Source organism: Anser cygnoides, chromosome 5 (assembly GCF_040182565.1).
Source record: "Anser cygnoides isolate HZ-2024a breed goose chromosome 5, Taihu_goose_T2T_genome, whole genome shotgun sequence".
Taxonomy (NCBI): Eukaryota; Metazoa; Chordata; class Aves; order Anseriformes; family Anatidae; genus Anser; species Anser cygnoides.
The window spans coordinates 46,616,289-46,629,874 of record NC_089877.1 but is presented as its reverse complement, the minus strand read 5'-3'; the positions used below and the strand labels follow the sequence as shown (position 1 = coordinate 46,629,874).

At 36.3% G+C, this 13,586-nt stretch overlaps 2 long non-coding RNA genes across 2 annotated transcripts in view; one reads left to right on the top strand and one right to left on the bottom strand.

Annotated features, from left to right (window-relative positions):
* The first annotated feature begins 708 nt into the window (after positions 1 to 708).
* On the top strand, positions 709 to 13,529 carry LOC106037007 (uncharacterized). Its single transcript, XR_001207781.3, has 4 exons — positions 709 to 1,953; positions 3,532 to 3,631; positions 9,043 to 9,130; positions 11,263 to 13,529. It is a non-coding gene; the product is annotated as an uncharacterized lncRNA (long non-coding RNA).
* Positions 7,910 to 13,586, bottom strand: part of LOC125182328 (uncharacterized) — a 144,389-nt gene continuing 138,712 nt past the window's right edge. Inside the window, exon 3 of the long non-coding RNA XR_010831937.1 lies at positions 7,910 to 10,344. This is a non-coding gene — a long non-coding RNA (uncharacterized lncRNA). The remainder of the gene's footprint in view (positions 10,345 to 13,586) is intronic.

The following is a 13,586-nucleotide window of genomic DNA, read 5'->3' as shown; positions in this document are numbered from 1 at the left end:
CATCTCTTTTATTTTGCTCCTCCTCTTCATACTCGTTGGCTGTGGCAAATTCATGAAATTACTTTGAATCCAGGCTTTGTCATTTGAAAGCCAATTTTCATCCTATTTAAGGGTTTAAAGGTATGTTGTTCAAACATTCAGATTACACTAATGACTGTGTTTTGCCAGTTTCTGTATCCAGCAGAAGCAATGAATATTACTACCAATATTCATTCATTTATTTTGATGTAATTTGAAATGCCTGCCTTAGGGTCCAGGCATCTTTATAGCAATTAAAATGTGCAATCATAAACATGGAAATTCACAGAGAACACAGACACAATCAAAGCTGCCACGATAAAGCAAAGCTAACTATTTCTGCATAGCGACACTCCCCATTTGAATATTAAGACGTCCACTGCAACGTTACATCCCAAGAGATGCAATGCAAATTCTTCTAGGAAATTAAGAAAAGTCTCTAACAGATTTCACAAAGATTTGAATGGGATTCCACATGTGTGTTGAAAAATGATTTTTATGTGTGTTCTGTGGTATAACATAAGTATGACAAGATGCATTCTGATTCAGGAGGAGAACTGAAAACAGTAGTCAAAATATGCATCAACAAATCCCCTTAATTTTAAAACAGGTGCTCTTATTTTATGTTGGGTGTTTCCCCCCCCCCCCCCCCCCCCCCTTTTTTTTTTGTTTGATTGTTTATTTGTTCAAAACATTTTTAGTGATTACAGTTGAGATTATGTTACAGGGGGATGTTGACTTAGAGAATGATGTCCCAAGCTTTTAGAACTTTTTATATTAAAACAATACTTGAAAATTCTGTCTGGGAGCTAAGACATGTCCAGATGTCCAGTGGAGACTGCACACCCTGGGAGCAGTGCTGAGCTCATTCTCCCCTAACTTCTATTTCTAATTCTATTTCTCAGTTAACTTTTAATACAATTGTATTTGTACTTTGTTGAATAAATTTAAGCTTAAGATATCCAAATCATCACAGAAAATGAACTATACCCTTGTGATGCACCTTCCCAAAATAAAATTAACTGTCAGATTTTTCACAAGCTGCTGTGTTGAGTGGCTCTCTGTGAGTAAGGGGAGGATGTTGAACAGGTAGCTCTTTTAAGCATAAAGGTCTTAATTCAATTGCTCACCTACTGTCATAGAAGTGTCATGGGTCTTCGAGACTTTTATGTGGACTGACTGACATGGGAGGAAAACTAAAGTATCTCAAAGCTTTCCCTGGTGGCAGCCAGGACTTGGGCTCATGTCTCAGTTTATCTCCAGTGCTGTTAAGCAAGTTGGTGTGCAGGAAATTGAATCAAGCCCAAATCAGTTGAGAGTTTATCTTGACAGCATTTACAATAGGAACTTAAGTGTGACTTGAACTTTTCTCTGACCTGAGAACCAAAATGCCCATGTTGAGCTAATATCCATTTTATTATGTGCTCTCCAGCCCCAGAAAAGGGTGGAAACATGCAAACTCTCTGCTGGGAATGGTTAGCGCCCAGGTTATGTTTGGGAGAGTGCTCACTGCCTTGGGCCAAAACTTTGCCAGGGAATTGGCTTACACTTCATTGGTACATGTAGCTCACTCCCTGTGTTTAACCTTAACCCTCCCTTTCCAAAATTCACTTAGAGAGATGTTGAGTGTGTGTTCAGGCTGCTGACAGGGTGCTGTGAGGGCTGAGGGCCCCTTGTGGTCCACAGGGATTTTCTAGGGCGTCCAGGCAGAGGGAATGGCATCCAGGGCCCTTCCCAACACCCCATCCAGGATCAGGGCAGCCAGAGGCACTAGGACAGCCCCAGATGCAGGCACCAGGCACCTCCCTGGTGCCAGGCCTGGGCCAGGCCAGGACATAGGCTCAAGGGTGGGCCTGGCTCAGCAGGGGCCTCGGTTGGGCAGGACAGGGCCGTGGGGAGCTGGAGATGGGCCCTGTTGTGGCCTTGCTGAAGCAGGTACTGATGGCCCCAGGGGCTGATATGGGGTCCTCCAGCATGGGAAGGGCAGGGGAGTCCTGGGAGACAGGCAGGAGCAGCAAGGCCTGTGGGGGTGCTCTGAGGGCCCTGACAGCGACCTCCTCAGCATCAGCATCATTATGGACTTAGAGAGACTCTAACAGAGACTCACACAGAGGCTACTGACTACAGAGGGAACAGTATCAGCTTTAAGCAGTGGGAGATTGCAGAGTAGCTCCTAATGAGGAGCTTACCTAAGGCAAATGGTAGTATTTAAGGTCTTTAATGTAATAAGTCTGTTAGAGAGCATCTACAAGGAAATTGGACAAGCAGTTAAACAGTAGAGAATAGTAAAGTTGAGCATTCAGCTATTCTGAATTCATGGAGGAGGTCTGAGCTCAGAACAAGGCAGTCCTGGAAGTGAGGACTGGTGGCTACCAGCAAAGCCCTTTTAATGTCCCCACTTTTGCACACAGCCCTGCCTCTCTACAGTCAGCGTTAGTTTGCCCATCAGTTTCCAAAGTCAAAAGCATTTTATATACTAATATTAAAATGAATGTTCCACCACACCAGAAACCCAGTTACTTTCAGGGCTAACACTGATAAATTTACTGTGAAGAGTACACAGAGTAATGTGCAGTACACTATGTTGCCTGCTTTCCAAGGGCCTGGCTAATGGGGAAGCATGCCCCGTGTTGCTTTTTATTTCCAACACCCAGCTGTACGGAGGCAGAAATTTAAAATTAAAAATAACCTTTCAGCTGATTCCTTGCATAATTGCTATCTTGTTTTGTTAATACTGTGGCTGAATTATAACTTGCTGAAGCCCTTGAGATTTGCATGCTGGTTTATCAGCTTGAATTTGCATTGACATGCTTTTCAGTCAAGTGAGTAACTAAATCCTATGGCCTTGAGTGAGCCTGGCAGTATTTGCATAGAAAATCAGAGGAAGATTAGGGAGAATGACTATATACTGTCTCCATAAATAGATTCAATACTGCAAACGCGCACATCTTAAAATACTGCTGAATTTCTTTGGACTGTAGCTGACATACCAGCAATGATTTGAAAACGCAATAAAATAAAAATAGGTGAAAGACAGACAAACCTCTGCTGCAGTGCCAGGCAGCCTTTCACTGGGGATGTTGGAAATGGCCAAGTCTCACTGGACTAGCACTCGTGCATGAACATGAACAGACTACAGCAGCCATTTCACCTGAAAGGTTGCTTATCATTTTCTGTTCACAGCCCAGTGAAATTAGAACTTTGCATTATTGTGGAGCAGATCTATATAAAGACTAAACTTCTCAGTTTCCCCAGAGTGTGTTTTATATACTTTTTATGTGTTTTTTTTTTTTTTCTTGAAAAAGAAAAAAACACACACACAAAAAAAAAACAATAGTTCATTTGGTAAAGGTCTCATCCTAGCTGGCAAAGGGGTTGATAATACCAGACTATAGTGTTAGGTTTTTCTTCTGTTTATTATGAAAGATTTGGAAAAAAACATTTTGAGTTAATACATGTTTATGTATTTCATTCTTAATAATCTTCTGAATGAGGCTTATTATCACCAAACAGAAATAGACCTGTTCCAGATGGTTTTAGCCAGTATTAAATGCTTTGCAAGAACCTTCAAGAAGCATCATAGAGGAGAACTATTGAATTAGTTCCCCTTCAGGTAATTATCTTGAGACAATTTTTATTATTTTTTTTTCCTCATGCTCTAATCTATCATGATGTACTGTATACCTAATTTTGCTTAATGTTACTAAAGATATTTTGAGGTCTGAGCATCAGTTAAGTAAGTTATATCCATAAATCTAAAACTCCATTGTGAACAGCAGTATTGTCCTTGGAGCCCTTGAGTGCTTTTACAAGAATAATTCTGCTTGAGTCTAACTTCTGATTAAACCAACTCTTCATATTCCTCAAGTTTCTGAGTGCTTCTCTCATTTGACAGCAGAGAGTAGGAGCAGATGGGTTTCATTAGATGTCCCAAACCTTTATCTTTTAATCACCTGCCTCACACAATCTAAGGGGGGAAAAGGGCAGACATAAGAGAAATCTCCTCCTTTCTGCTTCTCTCTCTCTCCAGTTCTCTGTAAAGCATCTGCTAAGACCTCATTCATCACTGTGAAAGCTGCGAATGGATAGCTGTGTAATACCCCAAGGTCTTGTCTGCTGTGGTGGTATAGTGCCTAACCTCTCCCCTGTTAAAGAAAAGGCTACATGTACTTTTGTCAACCTGTCAGCAAGCACTTCTCTTTCAATACTGTTTGCTCAAACCTCACCCCCACCATCTCACAATGTCAGCTTTCTGAAAATGTTTCATTTTGAAGAAAGCCCTAGATGTAGTTCTCATAAGCATGTATTCCTTACTTCATTTGTCAGTGCACAGCCACATATGGGATATATATTTGTGTGCATGTGCCTATTTATGTGTATATATATATATATCTATGTATATCACAAAATGTGAAAAAGGGTGATTTTCGGTGTCCTTTGGGTTTAAAAAATATCAGTGTGGCCCCCTAAATTTAAATTTTGACCACAGTTTTAAGGAAGTCTTCAATTAAACCACAACCTCCCTGCTCTGTTTTTGTTTCAATGAAAAGTGGTCCACAGGATCCTTCAGAAATAAGAAATAATATTCTCATTGGGCTGCTGAAGAGTAGCAGTTTAATTCTTTCCAGAAGAGTCTTCCCATATTCTACTACTGTTTTCTGATGAATGCTAATTTAGGATTCTCATACCAACTCACATTTAACATTAATCACGGTTTTCCACCCCAAAAAACACCAAGACTGATGGCTGATTAAAATAGATGTCTGAAAGCTTCTTTGATTTAAGGCAAAATATAGTACAGCTCCCTTACTTTTTAGCCAGTTTTTATCCAGCTAAGTTTCTTTTTGAGCTTTTTTTCTTTCTTTCTTGTTTTAAATCTTCTGTCCATGCCAGGAATACTCTCATCAGACTATGAAAGAATAAAATCTTGCAAGCTTTCAGTATTTCCATAGTTAATTTTATAAATAAGTAACAATTTCTGTATATATACAACATGATCAATTTCATAAGATCAAACAATAATTTGAATGTGAACAGCATTTAAGAACAAATAATTAATATAAGTAGTGCTTAAGCACTGCTTAGGTGACTAATTAAATTGTCTCTAAGGATTGTATTCAACTTCCACTGAAGTTACATAAAGAGATATGCTCTTTCTTTCAAGATATTTTTAAATTAAAAAATAAAAATAAAAAAATAAGTATTAAGGAGAATCCAAATTGTAATCTCAAAATCTTCTTGATTTGATGGAAATATGTGTATTGAAAATGAATCAAACTTTCTGTCTGCATTGTACTGACTTGTTCCATAATTAGTCAGAGTCACTAAACTTGTGGAGAAGAAGATTTAAATTCCTAATGTGAACTTAAATCCACTTTTTTTTTTTCATTTTTTCCCTGCAATATTAAACACATCTTTAAATGGAACAAAGTAGTGTGAATGCACAACAACAACAAAGAAAAAATGCTTAATATAAAAAGGATATATGCAATAACTGATTCATACCAAGGGAAAAGAAACTTGCCTTCAAGATACAGTTTATTCCTCAAGCAATTAATGAACCATTTTTTGTGATATAACTGCGTGAGCAGCTCAGCTTCATTACCTATTTTTTGTGGACATGCTCAAAGATGACATATTTATACCCCACAGGTATTCCTGGTGATATATATTAATAGCAGAGATTAAAAGTGGTGGTTTGGTTTGGTTTGGTTTGGTTTGGTTTGGTTTGGTTTGGTTTGGTTTGGTTTGGTTTGGTTTGGTTTGGTTTTGTGAAGAACTTAACTAAACTTGGCAAAGAATTTATAGCTACAGCTGCTGTGTTACCTTGACTGCCAGGTAAAAGACAAAGAACAGTGAGGCCAAAGTAGAAAATGAAGATAAGAAAAGAGAAGGCAATTCAGCACTACTATAAAATTGAATTGACTAGAATGTTTTTAAAATATTGTAATTAGATTTCTTAGCCACTGGAAAGGATGGAGTTTGATTTTAGCTAGGTGAATCGATAACATTTCAGATTAACTATCTCTGATGGGCATTTAATTTCTGATTAATAAGAAAGTTATTTCATGTTAAAAAAAATAATACTAGCAGAGTATTTAAAAAAGAGGGATAACAGTTATGTGTGTGCTGACAAATTTCCCACAAAGCAATATTTCATAAAATGTTTAGGCTGTTAGCTTAGCATCACCACCTAACTGAAGGAATTTAATGCTTTATATTTATTAAGGTTAGTACTACGAATACAAGCCAATAAATTGCTAGAATTGCTAATAACATGTTCATTGGTACACAGTGGCATACATAGTAAACAAGGAATATTTCTCATTAATTTCAATATACTGAACTGTAGCCTGCTTTTTAACCTGTCTGCAATAAATTATGCTTCTTTATGTTGTCTGTATCACTTTAAAATGCCTTTACTTCATAGTGTCTCTAATGGAATTCCTTCTGACATTTCAAACAGCAAAATATCTTCAAAGCATCTTGGTAAAAATCTCCAGTTCTCTTCCTTCCCCTCCCACAAAATTTTGGACAAAAGTGATTTAAAATCATTTATTTTAAACTCAAACTATTTCTCTACCACCCTTGCCACCTGCAGAACCCGTGTTTTACTGCCTTTGAACAAGCTGGAACAAAAGCTTAGGAATGTTATCAGAAACAAAGAACTACTTTGTCATAGCTGAATGAGCTGAATGTGTGAACTGTATGTCTATAATTCAGCATATTTCCTGTCCTTTTTGGCTAATTAATTCATTTTAAAAAGTGTTATTCATTGACTGTAAGAACCAAGTGTATCTGGTGAAAATTTAGGAAGGCAGAACTCTAGTCTAATCAACTGCGACCCTCTCAGGTGTTTCCATATTGTACTCCAGTTACTTACCCATCTAGAACCTGCAAGGCTAAAGTCTCCAAAGTGAAGCAGCAAACTAACAAAATATTCTGAGGCAAAGCAGAGTTACTGCATATACTTCCTTCATTACACTCCCTTGGAGGGTATTGAACTTTGAAATTGATTTAAAACTCTTTTATGCTTCTATTGAAAACAACCCCTGTGTGCTCTTGGTTCTATCCTCATAGCATTTGAATCTCTGTAATGATTTTGCTTTTATAGGAATCAGATTTTCAAGATACGGTGTAAGATGAATACTTTGATATAAGCCATGGATTTGCTACTGAGTGTCCTGTGCTTTCTGTGCAAAAATTGGATGGTCAAAAATTGCTGGGATGAAATTAGAACTGCAAAGCTGAACTGGTGACCAAATGTAAAGCAGTCAGACTTCTTCCATATCTTGGGTTTCAAACACTTGAGAAGTATTTTGAAGGGAGAAGGGGAAAAGTAGTCTTTCTTGGTGGACTGAGAAAGGGATTTAAAAAGACTTACCTCCCTTTTGTTGATTTTTTTTGTTTGTTTGTTTTTTGTTTTTTTCCTACAGCTTCTGCTAGGTTGCTGGGCAACTGGGGGCAAGTGATTTTATTAATTTTGCCTCTGTTCCTCACTCTAAAACACAGCTGCTTAATGTAATATTTCTGCAGAGATTTTTAATTAGCTAAAGATAACAAATATTTATGAGAGAGAGCCATTATAAATTTAGCTTCTTCTTTTTTTTTTTTTTAGCTTTTTGCTTTTTTTCATGCTACTTAAAGGTTTGTGCTTATTTTGGTATCTCCAGAACAAAATGGAAGGAAAAGAACACCTTATGCCAAAACCTACCTTTATACAATATCCATCTTGAATTGTTCTTCATAGAACGCCTAAGAAATGTGATCTAAAGTTACACAATCATAAAGTCATTAAAATGCTGTGTAGGAAAATAATAGTGCTAGTTATTTCAGCTTCTGATGGTTAATACCAATAAGTAAGAAAGAAGGTGAGTTAAATGACCATCAAACAGGGGGAGGTACACATATGCCAGGTACCGTTTTTGGTTTTCTGTTCTCCTTTCTGACAAGTGGAGGTAAAACAGCATCCTCCAATTAGGAATAGCTGAAGACAGCGGGCAGTGAGACAAAAGCCCTGCAGTGGACCTGCACCTTTCAAAGCAACTTAAGCAGACAGACAGCCCTACATTTATGTTTTTTTTGTAAGACACAAGACCAGCACTTAATCAAAATTTTCTTCTTAGTAATGTATGAAATAACTAGTGTACCCAGTCTCTGGAGCACCTTCTAGACGAACAACTTTTCCCACCCTGAATCTCACCTGCGTGTTTCTCATGGAGCTTTCATCCCGCAAGATGGCTTACTAAGAATTGCTGCACTCTGGATTTCAGCTTTAGTCACAGATACCAGCTTTTGCTAATAAGCATCTGCAGGGTTGTATGCAGGACTTTCACAGTTTCCGTACAGCTCTAATCCCTGACAAACAGTTTTTGTACTTTGCAGCTAATCTGACTTCTGTTTTTTTCTAAAGTAAGAAGTAAACAGTATTGTAAGTATGAATGAAAATTGCTGCCTATTTCACACCCTCTCCAATTCAAAGCAAGACCAACAGTGTTGAAAATGACAGTACATATGCTGTGAGCATTTGAATTTTCAACAGCCTGTGCTTAATTCCACATAATTGATACCTGCCTAAGATAGAAGCTTGCAAGTACTCTTTATGAGACACAGAAATAGATAAAGAGCTAGTGTAAGAAATAGAAAACAGACAATGCTGGTAAGTGAAACCATGTCCACTCTGAGGGAAGCATTAAGTGTGTCCCACATGGATTAAGACTCAGATCTCTACTGCCTTTTATCCGTATAACTGATCTGGACAGTAGGATTAAGTTTAAGTGGTTACATTTGCTGATGCTGATTGGAGAGCAGCAAACACAAAGATAGCTGCCAAAGATACTCAGGAGGTAGAAATGTGCTTTAGCTCTGGGCTACAGACTGACATACTGTGTTTACTTGTTCCAAATAGCCTGATTCAGAATTCAGTCTGGTTTTGCTCTGATACAATGCCATTGATTCACTAGAATTACTTCTAAGTTATCCTCATCATTTTCTAATACCAACAACAAATGTTTCTATGTTTAGCATGAATTTACCTTTTTCTGGAAGGGACAAAGGAAGAAAGACAAACATCTTCAAATCAAAAAATAAACAATAATACACCTCACTGAAGGTAAGGAACATCTTAGTTGACAGTAGGAATCTGTTATCCTAAGAAACTGTAATATGCAAAACTGGATGTGCTGCCATACTTTTATTTCCCTCTTTCCCCCATATCTATCCATTCACAGGACCAGTAAGTCTCAGAAGAATAGTTTAAGATAGCATCAGGTGCCCCCTTGATAAATCATAACAGTTATTATGAGCTCTAACACTAGTGGCATCTTATACTTAGGTATAAAGATTAAAAAAGAAAAAAATCTACAGCTGCCTCTTTTGGAGGCCCATGACACTGAATTCTTCCATGCTGGAAGACAGATTTTCCAAATATTTTATGCCACTGGAGTTCCAGAAACAAAATAGTTTGTATCAGGACCTTCTATTACATGAAAACAGATTAATTTCTGGAGAAAATCCAGCTAAATTATAAAAAGTTTATAGAGTGGCAGTTAGTCCAAAATTTAATTCAGCTCAAAGCAGGTACAGTACCCGCTGGGATTAGTGTTACAATAGTGAAAATTTCTGAACAACAGCTAAATTGAAGCTTTCTATGAGTCATCAAACAGAAAAGTTTTGAAGAGATCTGGACTAGTAGTAGTATTTCAGGGTTTAAAAAATATTTCTATGATAAAACATATAATTATATACATTCCATCATTCTTCCAGAAACTTGCTAAGGACAACATTTATTATTAATCTAGGATGGCATTCCCTGGATTTTCCTAAAAAATTACAGCTATATAAGACAAAAGATCAAGTAAACCTTCCTTAAAAAAATTTGCAACTCTCCCTTTCTTTAAGTATTTTTACATGGTAATTGCTCTATGATTTCTGAAAAAGGCTTAAGCAGTCTTTGAATGAACTAACTCAAGTATTATGATAGAGCATAGAGATAGCTGCATTAATATGGAGATCTCTCTAGAATAATATGATCAACTGTAAGTAGATGTGTAAAAAAGAGTATGTCCGTATGATGGTATTCTATGCCATGTTGATACACAACTTAAGTATTGGCAATTGGAGTAGTACACAATCCAGGACATTTTTCTGAGACATATGCTATGGTCCCAGCAAAAGTTATGGGGTTAGCACCACTACTACAGGAAAAGGTTCTGTAACGTATTCCATGAACTGTAATCATAAAACAAATCTCATGTTACCTTGTGTGGCTGGATGAATCATCATAAGCAATAGCTTGAGTTGATCGATCTGTTTTGCTTCTGTTCTCTGAATGAAAAAAAAGACAGGTACATTTTCGTCAGAGATATCAAACAATTCACAAGTACTAAATTTACTTAAAGTTATCTCTGTAAAAGATTTATACATTTTTATAGATGAAGAGAACTGAAGCAACATAAAATCTCTTTTACAGTTAACCACACACACACGCACACACACAAAACAACCAACACAAAACAAATCAGAAAATACACGAGGGAAATCTCAACTTGTGTATCTGTGTATTGTGAAAAGTGAGACGGTTTAGGGATGTCATGTGTGGAATGAGAAGAGTATAATCTCCTAAACATGCCAACATAATGAATTCTGCAGGTTTGTAGTTGAGTTTTGAAGGAAATATCTGAAATATCTGGTTTTTAGCTACAACTGGTCATCGCTAACAGGAATCTCATTGCAAAAACTATAATAAACACTCCAACCAAAAATTTACATCAGGATGAAATTTTACAGTCTCAGCTTATCTTCGTAATATGTGCAGTTGTATATAATGATAGCGTGTCATACTCAAACATTTCCAAAAGCTGCATGTACTGTCTTCTAAACCCTGCAGTTTACTTATGTGACTTTTCTGGGAAAATGTAGGTTAAAGATGGATTACAGAAACAGCCTACAAGGTTTTGATGTATGACAAGCATGTCCTTCCTCATAACCCTGTCTAAGGCCTTATGGACTGCAAAGATCCATACTGGGATGATGGTGTGGATTGCTTGCTTTTTTTCTTTTCTAACACCCGACTATGTAAGAGAAAAACAACCCCGAAGAAGATCAATAGATCACATTCTAGGAAATGAAACTATCTGGAAAATGAGCCTGTAAATGAGACAATTGTATACATGCAATGGATAGAAACAAATCAAATGAACTGGGTCTGAATGCTATTCTGTTAAAATTTTCTTGTGAGGAAAGCATAAAGTCACTGCTACAGCTGAGGAAGATGAAGAAGTCGACAGCTGAGAAGCAGAAGGTTAGATGGATGGAATAAGGACTTAGAAGGTGAGGTGGATGGGGAATTTAGACTTCAGTTCACTGTATTAAGGAGAGATTTTTGACTAATGGAGGACGTTTTGGAAGGAGATGCTGCATTTCATAAATTGATTTAAAATTAGACAACTCTTTAAAATTGTTCTGCCCTTAAAAACATTGAAATATTAAAAATAATTATTTTTATTATTATTTGGATTTTTTTTAAGTGATTATTTCTATTGAGAGGAAAAAAAATCTTCTTTTCTAAGATTGTTAAGTATCTTTCTTAGGAAAATAATTCTCTCCTTTAAGGATTAATGCATTTATTGGCTATCTGATTCACAGACATCAAAAAAGCAAGACAAAGAGGTCATTTCTGCATTACTCTGAATGAAATAAATTTATATATGAAATAAAGTTATATATGTGTGTCTCAAGTATATGACAGACAGGAAAATTTTGGATAACCAAATAAAAGATTTTTGTATGGCCACAGTGGGTAGAAAAGCAGTAAACTTAAATATATGTGCAGCATACAAATATGTGAAGGAGAGAGAGTTTACCACATTCTTATAGCCAATTTACAGCAATGCTAACAGTGAAAGTTAACAATAAGCAGATGAGGGCACTCCCCCTGCCAGCTGCAGTGAGCACACTGTAGAAAAGGGGTTTTATGCCACATCTCTTCCAAATTCTGTCACTCATTTGAAACGTAGCCTGATGCAGACAATGAATCATTTCCTTCAATGTTTCTTTAGAAGGTTTCTTTATTTTATTTTTCCCCAATTGCTGCTTTGTTTACAGTAGCAATGGAACACAACTCTGAGATTTGTTTGTGCATTTCTTTTCCTAACTAAAAGAATAGTGAAATTTTTCCCTTACTTTTTTTCCCTCAGCAGTGGAAGGAAAAAAAAAAAAAAAAAAAAAAAAGTCTTCCTAGACAATTAGAACAGTTTGGTCTTAGAAAAGTAATGGAAAGCAATATAAAATATTGTACCTGGCCATGAATAATGCTATTTACCAGGACCCCTTTGGAACTTCCACTGCATTTTTGCTCTTGAAAATTCTTATTTATTTTCACAGTTGGTTATGAAAACTGTCACTCATTAATGCTACTTTTGCAATTGTGGCCTTTGGGACCACTATACCGCATTAGAGCAGGAAAATATGTCTCAGAAAATATAAATCTCCTACTACTTATACCAGGAGAACATAAAAGAGTAGAATGAACATGAAGAGCAGTTACAAACCTCTCAGAAATCAGAAGATTTTGGCTATCTCCCTCCCAAGAGAGGAGAAAAAAGGGGTTTATTTTAGGGCTAACTCTAAGAAGAACTCCTATCATACCTTTTAAGTAGAAATCCTTTCAGAGACCCACCTGAAAGTAGAAATCCTTTTAGAACCCACCTCAAAACTCCCAATTTAAAATTTCACTGTTACTTTCTGAAATAGAGCCAGGAAAGGCTGCAGAAATTTACCCATGGAAATCCAAAAACAATATTTTAGAAGAAAATATTTATTAAAATACCAAGAGATTGTATGCTATTAGGTATAATGGAACAAATACAGTGCAGAGTTCTTTAAATGAACACTAATTTTCAGCAGAACACTATGGTCCTGAGTGAATTCTGGTTTAAGGGAAAAATAATCTTTATTTTTCCTAAAATCTTTGCTTAAGTTAAAATTGTCCAGCTTCCACTCTACTCTTCTTCTGCTCCTTTTCTGTGAAAGATTCTTTAAGATTTTTAATTCTGTCTTTTTCCTTCAAAGCTTCCAATACTCAAATATAACAAAGACTTTGCATAATATTTTGTAGATATTTAGTACTGTAAAATTAGGAATTAGTTAGGCTTTAGAGACAATGAAAGGAGAGAAGGTAAAGGAGAAATAACTGAGACATCGATATCCTTTGAGAAAGTACTGTTAACATTGCAATCTTATGTTATCAGGCTTAGTGTTTTCCTGTTCTCAGTGTAGTGTTTTTTTCAGAGTCTCCCTTGGCCAATGTAGAATAATACTTTGAGCAAAACAATGCAGGACATCTTGAAACATAACAAATCTAATAAAATGACTTTTGATACAAACAATCTTAAAGTTGGATAATAATGATAAATGCTTTAGAGACTGTAAAAACACTCAAATTACTGGACATATAGATACAACTAACATAATAGAGTTTCAAAACTAAATCTCATTTACTTTTGTATTTGTTCTTCATAAAAATTACACTAATAGCTGTTTTCAAATGTAACTGATTATTTCGCATA